Here is an 8808-nt window from a genome sequence, read left to right as displayed (position 1 = left end):
GGGCGGCGGGGCGGGCCTCCCGTGCACCGCGAGGATGTAGCGGATATAAAAGCCCCACCCAGGCCAGCTGGCTCCGCTTTGCATCTGGCGACGCTCGCAGCGCACTGCGCTTGGCCCAGGTAAGCGGGGCGCCCCGCCCGCCCGCCCGCTATGGCCCCGGGGCCGCCGCGCTGGCGGGGTGTGGAGAGCGAGGGAAGGAGACGGCCTTGCAAAGAGCAGCTCTGGAGACGGGGACTCGGGAGGCCGTCCGGGGAGGGGGCTGAAGGGACGGTCCGCACTAGGAGCTTTGCGAGGAGGGCACCCAGTGGCGAGGGGGGTCTGGACAGGAGTGAGGGGGGCCGCGTGTGCCCCGGCCTGGGGCGTGCAGGGCATCCCCCGCGAAGTGCTCGCGGGAAGCCCGACGAGGTGGCGCCGGGGAGGGGGGCGGAGGGAGGCTTCGCATTCCAGACGCGCCGGGCGCCGCTGGGGGGCTGGGTGTGGCCTCCCTGCGAGCCCCTGGTCGGGTGGAGAGCAGACGTGCGGCACCCTCCACGTTTAACACTAGCGCTACGGCTATCTAGAAAGTAATCCCCATCTGTTCCAAGTTAACTTTACTTGAAACAAACGAGCATTTGTGGAACTTGTGCCGACGAGCAGGAGGGAAGCAGTCGGGGGAGGATGAGGGGTGGGAGTTTTTAGCAGCAACCTCCTGCCCCAGTAAAACAAAACAACGGAAGAACCTCCCCTCATTCTCCTTTGTTTAGCTTATCTTGTAGGAGAGCAACTTTTGATTTCCGTGTATCTGGAGAGTTTCTTATTTGGTTGACTACTTTTGCATCAGGAAAGGAAGTGTTCTCCCGTGGATCTGTGGGGAGAATCGTCACTGACTTACTGGCGCTGATGCGACATTGAGTCAGGGACAGAGGGTACAGAAAAGGGCGTAGGCCCCCGGGCTGCTCCTTGTAGCTCTGTGAGATGGGTCCCAGCGCCTGGTGTTGTAGGCCTGGATTCCATCAACTCTCAGTTAAAAAAAAGGTGTGGACATCAATTTCCTTATCTATGAAAGTGGTTTAAGAATGCACATTCTTACTTTCCCCACATAGGGTTATTATCGAAGATTCCAAAAACCATATTCATTCAAAAATAAATTTGTAAAGCACACTGGAAACATTAAGTGCCATACCAAAACCGAGTGTCATTCTTTTTGTGTTAAGAGTTGCCATTTTAAAGCTATTAGAGGTAAAAGAACAGTAACTTCATGGGGCACGCTGGGTGTTTACCAGGAGCCCTAAGGTCTTGGAGTCCAGGGGTCGGGACCCCTGAGCTCATACTGACGGTACTGATGGGTTCTGTCCAAAAGTGTGCCCTACTGTGCCTGTCCGGAACTTGGTCATTTCGAATGCAGAATGCGCTGTAGCACTGAAACAATGTTACAGAAGGTGCTTAGGTTCTCAGGCTAGCCCAGAAAACCCCTACCTTAACCTGCACTATATCGAAGTACTGATAGTACAATGCCTAATTTGCGGGATGGGAGTGATGGTGGGTGGGGAGGGAGGGTGGGAGGAGGGTGAGGTATAATATGTAAGAGTAAATCATTGAAGTATTTTACTGGAAGTTTTCTAAGTTTTAAGGTTGGCCCTGATTAAATTATTTTAATTGGAAAATTATGTCCTTATCACCCTCTCTACTTTACTCTCTTCCTCCTGCCTCCTTGGAGACCCCTCCCGCCCCCACATATTACAAAAGCCTGTCCATTCTTCTCCAGTTCTGCTGCATTCCCCCCTCCCTCCCACTTCAGTGTTCTCATACCCAGCTAGAGACAAGCAGATTGAGTCAATATTCATTAATATTCAACGTTAGGAATGGTTGGTGGTCCTGAAATCCTCAGCAACCCAGGGGAGATGTGTTATTTAAAAGATAACAAGAGCATTTTTAAACCTAAACATCTGTAATTTATAGAATTTGAGGCTATGGAAGGAGCCACATAATATAATATTCAAGCATTGTGAAGGAGGATCTCATATGAGGCCAGGTTCAGTGTGCTTAGTGGTCAGTGGTGTTAAGACCATCCCATACAGCACTTCTGACTCCACCTATTATCTCAAATCTTCAGTCAAGGCTTTCTCCAGAGGTATGGATTGCATCTGCAGTGCAAGGGTGTGACCATCAATGTAAATTTTTTAGTTGGAGGTTTATGATTAGGGGACCGCCTAGATTTTGTGATTTCTTGCAGTGCTAAATGCCTTGCCTGTTGCAAATGCCCAGGAAATATTGCTGACTCACTGGCTTTGAGCAAGAGCTTGGTCTTGGACTGGGGTCACAATAACATCCTCTGTCTTTGAGCTATTAAAAATGCTGTATCGATTGACATGCCGGCAGTCATGGCCATTGGTTTCCTGACTAATTTCTAATTTAAGTAGTTTTCCTGGCAAGGTAGATATCCTTCTATAATTGTTATTGATTTTGAGGGTTGTAGGCTCTTCTTGCACCATCGGGCCTAGCATTTGGCCTTTGTTCTTGGTCTTCCCTTGTGTGGGGCTGTGCGCCTGCTGAGGCATTTCTTAACGTGTCACAAATAGAAGTCCCAGGCGCTCTCTCTTTTTTTTTTTTTTTTGTGGTACGCGGGCCTCTCACTGCTGTGGCCTCTCCCGTTGCGGAGCAGGCTCCCGATGTGCAGGCTCAGCAGCCATGGCTCACGGGCCCAGCTGCTCCGCGGCATGTGGCATCCTCCCGGACCCGGGACACAAAACCGTTCCCAGGCTCTCTTGGGCTGCCTTAAACATCTGTTCATTCCACAATATTTATTAAGCACCTACTATGTTCTGCTTACAGTATAAGCACTGAGGATATAGCACTGAACAAAACAGACCAAAACAAAAACAAAACTCTGCTCTTTAGGCTTTAAATCTAGTGGGGAAAAAAATAAAATAGACAAAATCGAGTGAATTTGTATAGACAGTAATTGGATTTTGAGCTTTACGTTCTCCCAAATTAATATTTGTTTCCAAACTTGGTTGGGGCTCATTTCCCCTTTAATCCAGCTGTTCCACAGACCTGAGCGTCATAGTTTACTTGCTTTAGGGAAAGTGTTGTTTAAAGTTATCATTGACTTAACCTGGCTTCTGGATTTGACTATGAGAATAGAAACGGAGGGCTTCCCTGGTGGTGCAGTGGTTAAGGATCTGCCTGCCAATGCAGGGGACACGGGTTCTAGCCCTGGTTCGGGGAGATCCCACATGTCACGGAGCAGCTAAGCCTGTGCGCCACAGATACTAAGCCTGTGCTCTAGAGCCCGCAAGCCACAACTACTGAAACCTGTGCGCCTAGAGCCCGTGCTCCGCAACGAGAGAAGCCACCGCAATGAGAAGCTTGCGCACCGAGATGAAGAGTAGCCCCCGCTCGCCGCAACTAGAGAAAGCCCACGCACGGGTAGCAACGAAGACCCAACACAGCCAAAAGTAAATTAAAAAAAAGAATAGAAATGGAATGTTCTTTTTTTGCATGCATATGGGAACCCACCTCCCTCTTTTTCCCTGGTGCCACACCCTATTCTAGTTGTAGGCTACATCAGGAGGAAATTCCAGTCTTTTAAAAAAAAAATTTTCTGCTCTTTCACTGTCAGGTCTGTTTTTCCTCCTCCAGTTGCCAGAGGCGGTCCCCGTCTCTTTTGTTGGGGAGCAGGTCAGCTGTAGGGGTCAGGAGATGCCCAGCCTTGTTCTTTGCAGTGGCTCCAGTGAGATTACCTCCAAGTCTCCCCTAGGGTACACCTGAAGCTGTGAAACCGTCTGAGCTCAGTCTTGTCAGAGAGAAGTCTGTAGCATCTAAGTAAGTGGTCTGAGTTACACTCCCAGGCTTGGTGTGGGAAGTTCTGACTCAAGGGAGTGGCTGTCACATGGAATCTTTGCCCTTTGTCTCTCTGCCACACCCAGTCCCCACACTCCCAGCTCAGAGGAAGTCAGAGTCCCAAGGCCACTTGCAAATCTTTCCTCCTTGTTGCCTCCTTCCCTGCCTTTCTTGCCACAAGGAGATGTAGGTTACGTTTCCACGTTGTTCCGTGCACAGAGCTAGGAGCCAAGGGGCCCTGACGGTATTAAAGGTGGAGGTTGAGCTGTGGGAGAAGGTGAAGAGCTGCATATCGTATGAGAAAGAGGCAGTCTCCTGAATTGCTCTACCAGGCTTTGCAAAGGTGTGAACAGAGGCTGGGAATTGAAGCCTCCAGCTCTGAATGTATGGAACTGGAGCTGCATTTGAGATACGCAGTCCGAGGAAGAGAAAGGAAATTGAGGAAGGAGAATGTAGTGGAAAAGAAGGAAAAAAAGATATAATGTGGAAAGACCCAGTGTGTGTAAACCATCCAAAAATGTGAGTGAACGCCTCCAGTGTGTTAGGCACTGTGCTCAGACCTATGGGGAAATGGGGATGCATAAGACAGAAACCCTGGGGGCAGATAGAATGGAAGACTGCCTTATAGAATGGAAGACCGCCTTTGTACCCTCAGCTCTGATATTTCACAGATACACCAAGAGAGACAGGAGCACAGAGCAGGGAGAGGTACAGGAGAAAGGTAACAGTATTTTTTGTGTCCTGAAGTCTCCCGAGGATGTCAGCTGATCCAGATAGAGCATTCCCAGTAGAGGGAACTTGGAAAACCCAGGCCTAGAGGTAGTTGGACAGTGCTGAATGTGTTTGGAGAATTACCAATCCAGTCTAACTGGTGCTGGGTGCGTGCGTGCGTGCGTGCGTGCGTGTGTGTGTGTGTGTTTGCATGTGCTTTATTTATGGAAAAGTAGGTAGAGCCCAGAGTGTGGAAGATCTTGAATGCTGTGTAGACTTTTTTCTGTAAGCAGCAGGGCCCCATTGGAAATATAATATTTGGGCCATAAAACACTGAAATTGAGTTGTAGATGTGAAGACCTTGATCTCTCAACCGTGAGAGTACTTTGTGCCAAGTGACATCATTCTTCTGCACGTCTCTTTCTGCCCACTCCAACCCCACTTCGGGAGATTGAACGAGAGGCTCTGAGAGCTTGAGGCCACAGTGTGTCTGGAGTTAGTAAACAAATATTGATTCCGATCAGGCAGCAAAAGGGACAGGCCAGAGCAAGTGCAGCACTGTGTCCATCCTGCTCAGTTTGATCAAGGCCCCTGGGCAGAATTCCAGAATTTCTGGGGAATGACTTGCGCCTGTGACTCAGGCATTAATCAAGACCATAAAAACCAAGGAGAAAACCGTGTGCTTTCAGGAAGGTTCTGTTAAATAAAAATGCTCTGGGAGGGAGGGGTGGAGAGTGAATAAAGTGGGAACTCTACCCCTACCCCCCACTCATGCATTTTTTTTTACCCCCTCTTGGTTTAAAATGTCAGTCTGGTCCTGTAGACCCAGGACTGCACAGTAAGGGCTTGGCGGGGAATCCCAACCCTCCATCCCCACACCCGCCCCCATTTTTTTGGTTTTAAAAAAATCCCCCTTTGTATCATCCAGTCCCTGATTGATTCATCATGGTTGCTAGGGATGTGTTTTGCAGTAACACATCAACACTCCACATTTTAAAAGTGGGTGTGACCACGAAACTGCTGGGTTATACTCAGATTCTGCTGGGCAGAGGAGCCCTGCCTCAATGTGTTTTTGTTTGTTTGTGAGAATTAATATTTGGGCTTTCTGGAGCTGGTTCTTCATTCATTTCAGTAGAACTTGTTTTTATTATTTGAAGCACTAACTTTTAGGTTTTCTTTTTTTGTTTGTTTCAACCTTTTTGCAAACTTTCTTTTACTTTTTTGGGGGGGCAGGGAGACGTTAAAGCTGTTTTACTTGTACTATTTTTGTTGCAACTGTGTGTTGGAAGTGAAACAGTGAAATGCAGTGTAATCTATTGGGTTTAAAAAAAAAAAAAAGGACAAACTCTTATCTTTAAGATAGTGCTTATGTTAGATGTAAGTTGCTTCATTTCCAGCAGCTGCACGGATTTCTTTAATGTCTAGCTTTGCGCTATAAGAGCTTTTCCAGTCAGGCAGTTAACAGTCTCATTTATTAATATTTTCAAGGCCAGAGGAAACTGTTCTGTTCCCTTCGTTAGGGTGGAGTGTCTGTGTTCCCTTCCCAGTGGTGCGTTATTTCAAGCCAGTCTGAAGTGGGTATGGCTCTCAGTGAGTCTCCTTGTACTTCTCTAGTTATTTTCTTAAACAAAAAACTTTCCCTGAAGAAGGCGATTGGAACAATCTTGTTTAAGTCACCCAGCCCTTTCCTGCGAATAAGAGGTACTGGTATGTGGAGGTACTCATCAAAAGATTGAATTTGCTGATTTTTTTCTTTTTCTTTTTTGCAAGTTGAAACCAGTTGGAGATCTTTGTGAGGCTGTAGTGTTGGAAAGAGTGATGCCATTTTCGTGTCTGTGGAGAGGTCTGCCAGACACGGAGCGGTTGTTCTGATTTTAATGCGCTTATGAATTTTTCAGTGTGCTAAGTGGTCACTGGAGGTGGAATTGTCTCCTATGGTATGGAGACTTAAAAACAACATGTACACTAAAAAGGCAGCGCTATTGTTTCAGTAAGAAAATTCAGCCTCCAGAGCAAATACGGTGAATGGATACTTAGTATTGGCATCAAATCCCTTTCCATAGCCAAGCTTAAATCTGCACCGTTCAGAAACTTACATCTCAGGCCCCCCACGTGCCACCACATTAGACATGGCTGGTTTTAAACCTGGCCTCTTGTCCTCCCCCCCCCCGCCCCCCCCCCGCCACACTCTCCCACATCCCATCTCCTCAGGCTTTCCCTTGTTTCTCTGGCTGGAACCTTCCAGGGTGAGTGAGTGTCCTTCTCAAACTAGTCAGTACCTCACCTCTCAGACCCTTAGCCAGTCTCACTCATGCTGCTTTTATCTTTCTCTCTCTCCATGTCTTAATCTCTTGGAATGAAGAGCCACTGTGGTGAAGTTGAAAGGGCAAGGGCCCAAGAGTCAGGGGACTTGGAACCTGGCCCTGACTCCCTTACTCATTAGCTGGGTGACCTGGGCTAGTCTTCCTGGGGCGAGAAGGGAAGAGAGCTGCAAGGTCCTGCAGGAGTGGAGTCTGTGTTTCATAGTTTTGTGTGTGTCTCTCCCAGCCTTTAATGCGGGGCAGGCCCGGTGTGTGTGTGTTAGGGGCTTGTTGATTGATTACCTGGGTGTCACCAGTGATTGTACCCTACAGTAGCCCTGCCAAGACTTTCTCTTTCTGCTTCCAAGGATAGCAGCACTCTGACATCTTCTCATTAGTCATATGCGCTATATTAAGCTAATGTTTTAACAAACATAAGTGGTACAGCCGACTCTTTCTTCTGGAGATTAATTAGTCGTCTGCAAGATGACTTTGCATTCCCAGGGGATTGGATGTAGTGAAGAGACCAGGATGTAGTGAAGAAACCAGCTGATTGGATGTAGTGAAGAAATGAGGGCCATGGTTTTAAAAAAAAAAATTTATTATTAAATAATATTTTTAATATTTCTATTTAATATTTATTTATTTGGCCTGCGCCGGGTCTTAGTTGCAGCACGCAGGATCTTTTAGCTATGGCACATATGCAGGATCTAGTTCCCTGACCAGGGATCGAACCTGGGCCCCCTGCATTGAGAGCGCAGAGTCTTAACCACTGGACCACCAGGGAAGTCCTGAGGGCCCTGTTTTATTTCTAAGGCGAAAATGTGTTTGCCCTTAAGCTTGCATGGAGTAGGCAATATTTATATGGATACAGAAGACACTTGCATGGAGTAATCCCAAGCTTCATGGATATTGTTTTTTTGGTTATTGTGACATTCTTTTCCTACAGAATGAGTATCAACAATATAAATATAGATGTTCATTATGCAAAATAGCAACTCATTTCTGACCGTTTATTTAGCACCTAGAGTGTGCAGAGGCCCTCTTCAATCTGTGGGGGAACTGGGACTCTGGGGCCTATGAGACCCCCGTTTGGTTGAATTGTACTCTGTATTTGCCATCTGAATGTGTGGCGCACGCGTGGCAGGAACTCAGGACGCTCTTGCTCAGTGGTGAGTAAGTCTAGTGGCATCAGAAAGTGTTTCTGGCATTGAAAGGTGGGAGAGGCAGTGCCGGGGAATGTGGGCCGCAGCCACCCCATTGGAGCAGGTGCCAGAGGTGTGGTGACTTGAGGAATGGGCAGCATCTGTAACCAGAAGAAGAGACAAGGGTAAGGAGATGAGGCAGGAGACACGAATCAAGGTGCTGTGGATTAAAGCTGTTACGGTGTGTTTGGGGAGAAGCAAGGAACAGTTTGGTTGAGGTCCACTTTTGCTGGGGAGTACATAGAGGGCTGGACGGAGCTGGAGTAAGAGAACATCACGGAAGGATGGATTTTGAACTATTTATTGTGACAAGATAAAGTAGAGGAATTTAGTTGGTAGTGGCACGTAGGACTGATGTGAGGTGAAAGAGCGGTACCACTGTCGACCGTTAAACAGCAAGGAAGACTTGTGAGCCTTTTTAAAATCCCCATTTTCTGTCTCTGTATTGTGCCTGTGGGAGAAGGATTACATGAATCCGATGGTCTTTGGTTTGTACCATACCGAGGGGTCCGTGTGGGACATGGTTAGGCAGCTGTCTCCCAAGCCGGTGCTCGGAGCTGGAAAGGCCACTTGAAAGAACTCCCTGGCAGAAACTTACCCGCCTCTGCAAGTTGCGATTTCCTAAACCTCAGAACCCACGTGAAGTAACTGATCTAATAAATAAGTGGAATTTAATCCACCCAGAAACAACTCTGACTTGTTGGTCTTCTTTTTGCTTTGACGTTTTTCTTTCTTAGCTGTTTACAGTGGGGACTAGAATTCTGCGAGGC

The 8808-nt window shown here is 47.7% G+C and overlaps 1 protein-coding gene and 1 non-coding gene across 2 annotated transcripts in view; one reads left to right on the top strand and one right to left on the bottom strand.

Moving 5' to 3' along the window:
* The first annotated feature begins 38 nt into the window (after positions 1 to 38).
* Positions 39 to 8808, top strand: part of ANXA2 (annexin A2) — a 44239-nt gene continuing 35469 nt past the window's right edge. Inside the window, exon 1 of the mRNA XM_060151174.1 lies at positions 39 to 119. The gene's annotated coding sequence lies outside the window, so the exon portion shown is untranslated. The remainder of the gene's footprint in view (positions 120 to 8808) is intronic.
* Positions 7548 to 7620, bottom strand: TRNAE-CUC (transfer RNA glutamic acid (anticodon CUC)). The gene has a single exon. It is a non-coding gene; the product is annotated as a tRNA-Glu (tRNA).

Source organism: Lagenorhynchus albirostris, chromosome 1 (assembly GCF_949774975.1).
Source record: "Lagenorhynchus albirostris chromosome 1, mLagAlb1.1, whole genome shotgun sequence".
In the NCBI taxonomy this organism is placed as follows: Eukaryota; Metazoa; Chordata; class Mammalia; order Artiodactyla; family Delphinidae; genus Lagenorhynchus; species Lagenorhynchus albirostris.
Note: the sequence above shows the minus strand (reverse complement) of the source record. Positions and strands in the feature narration are given on the sequence as shown.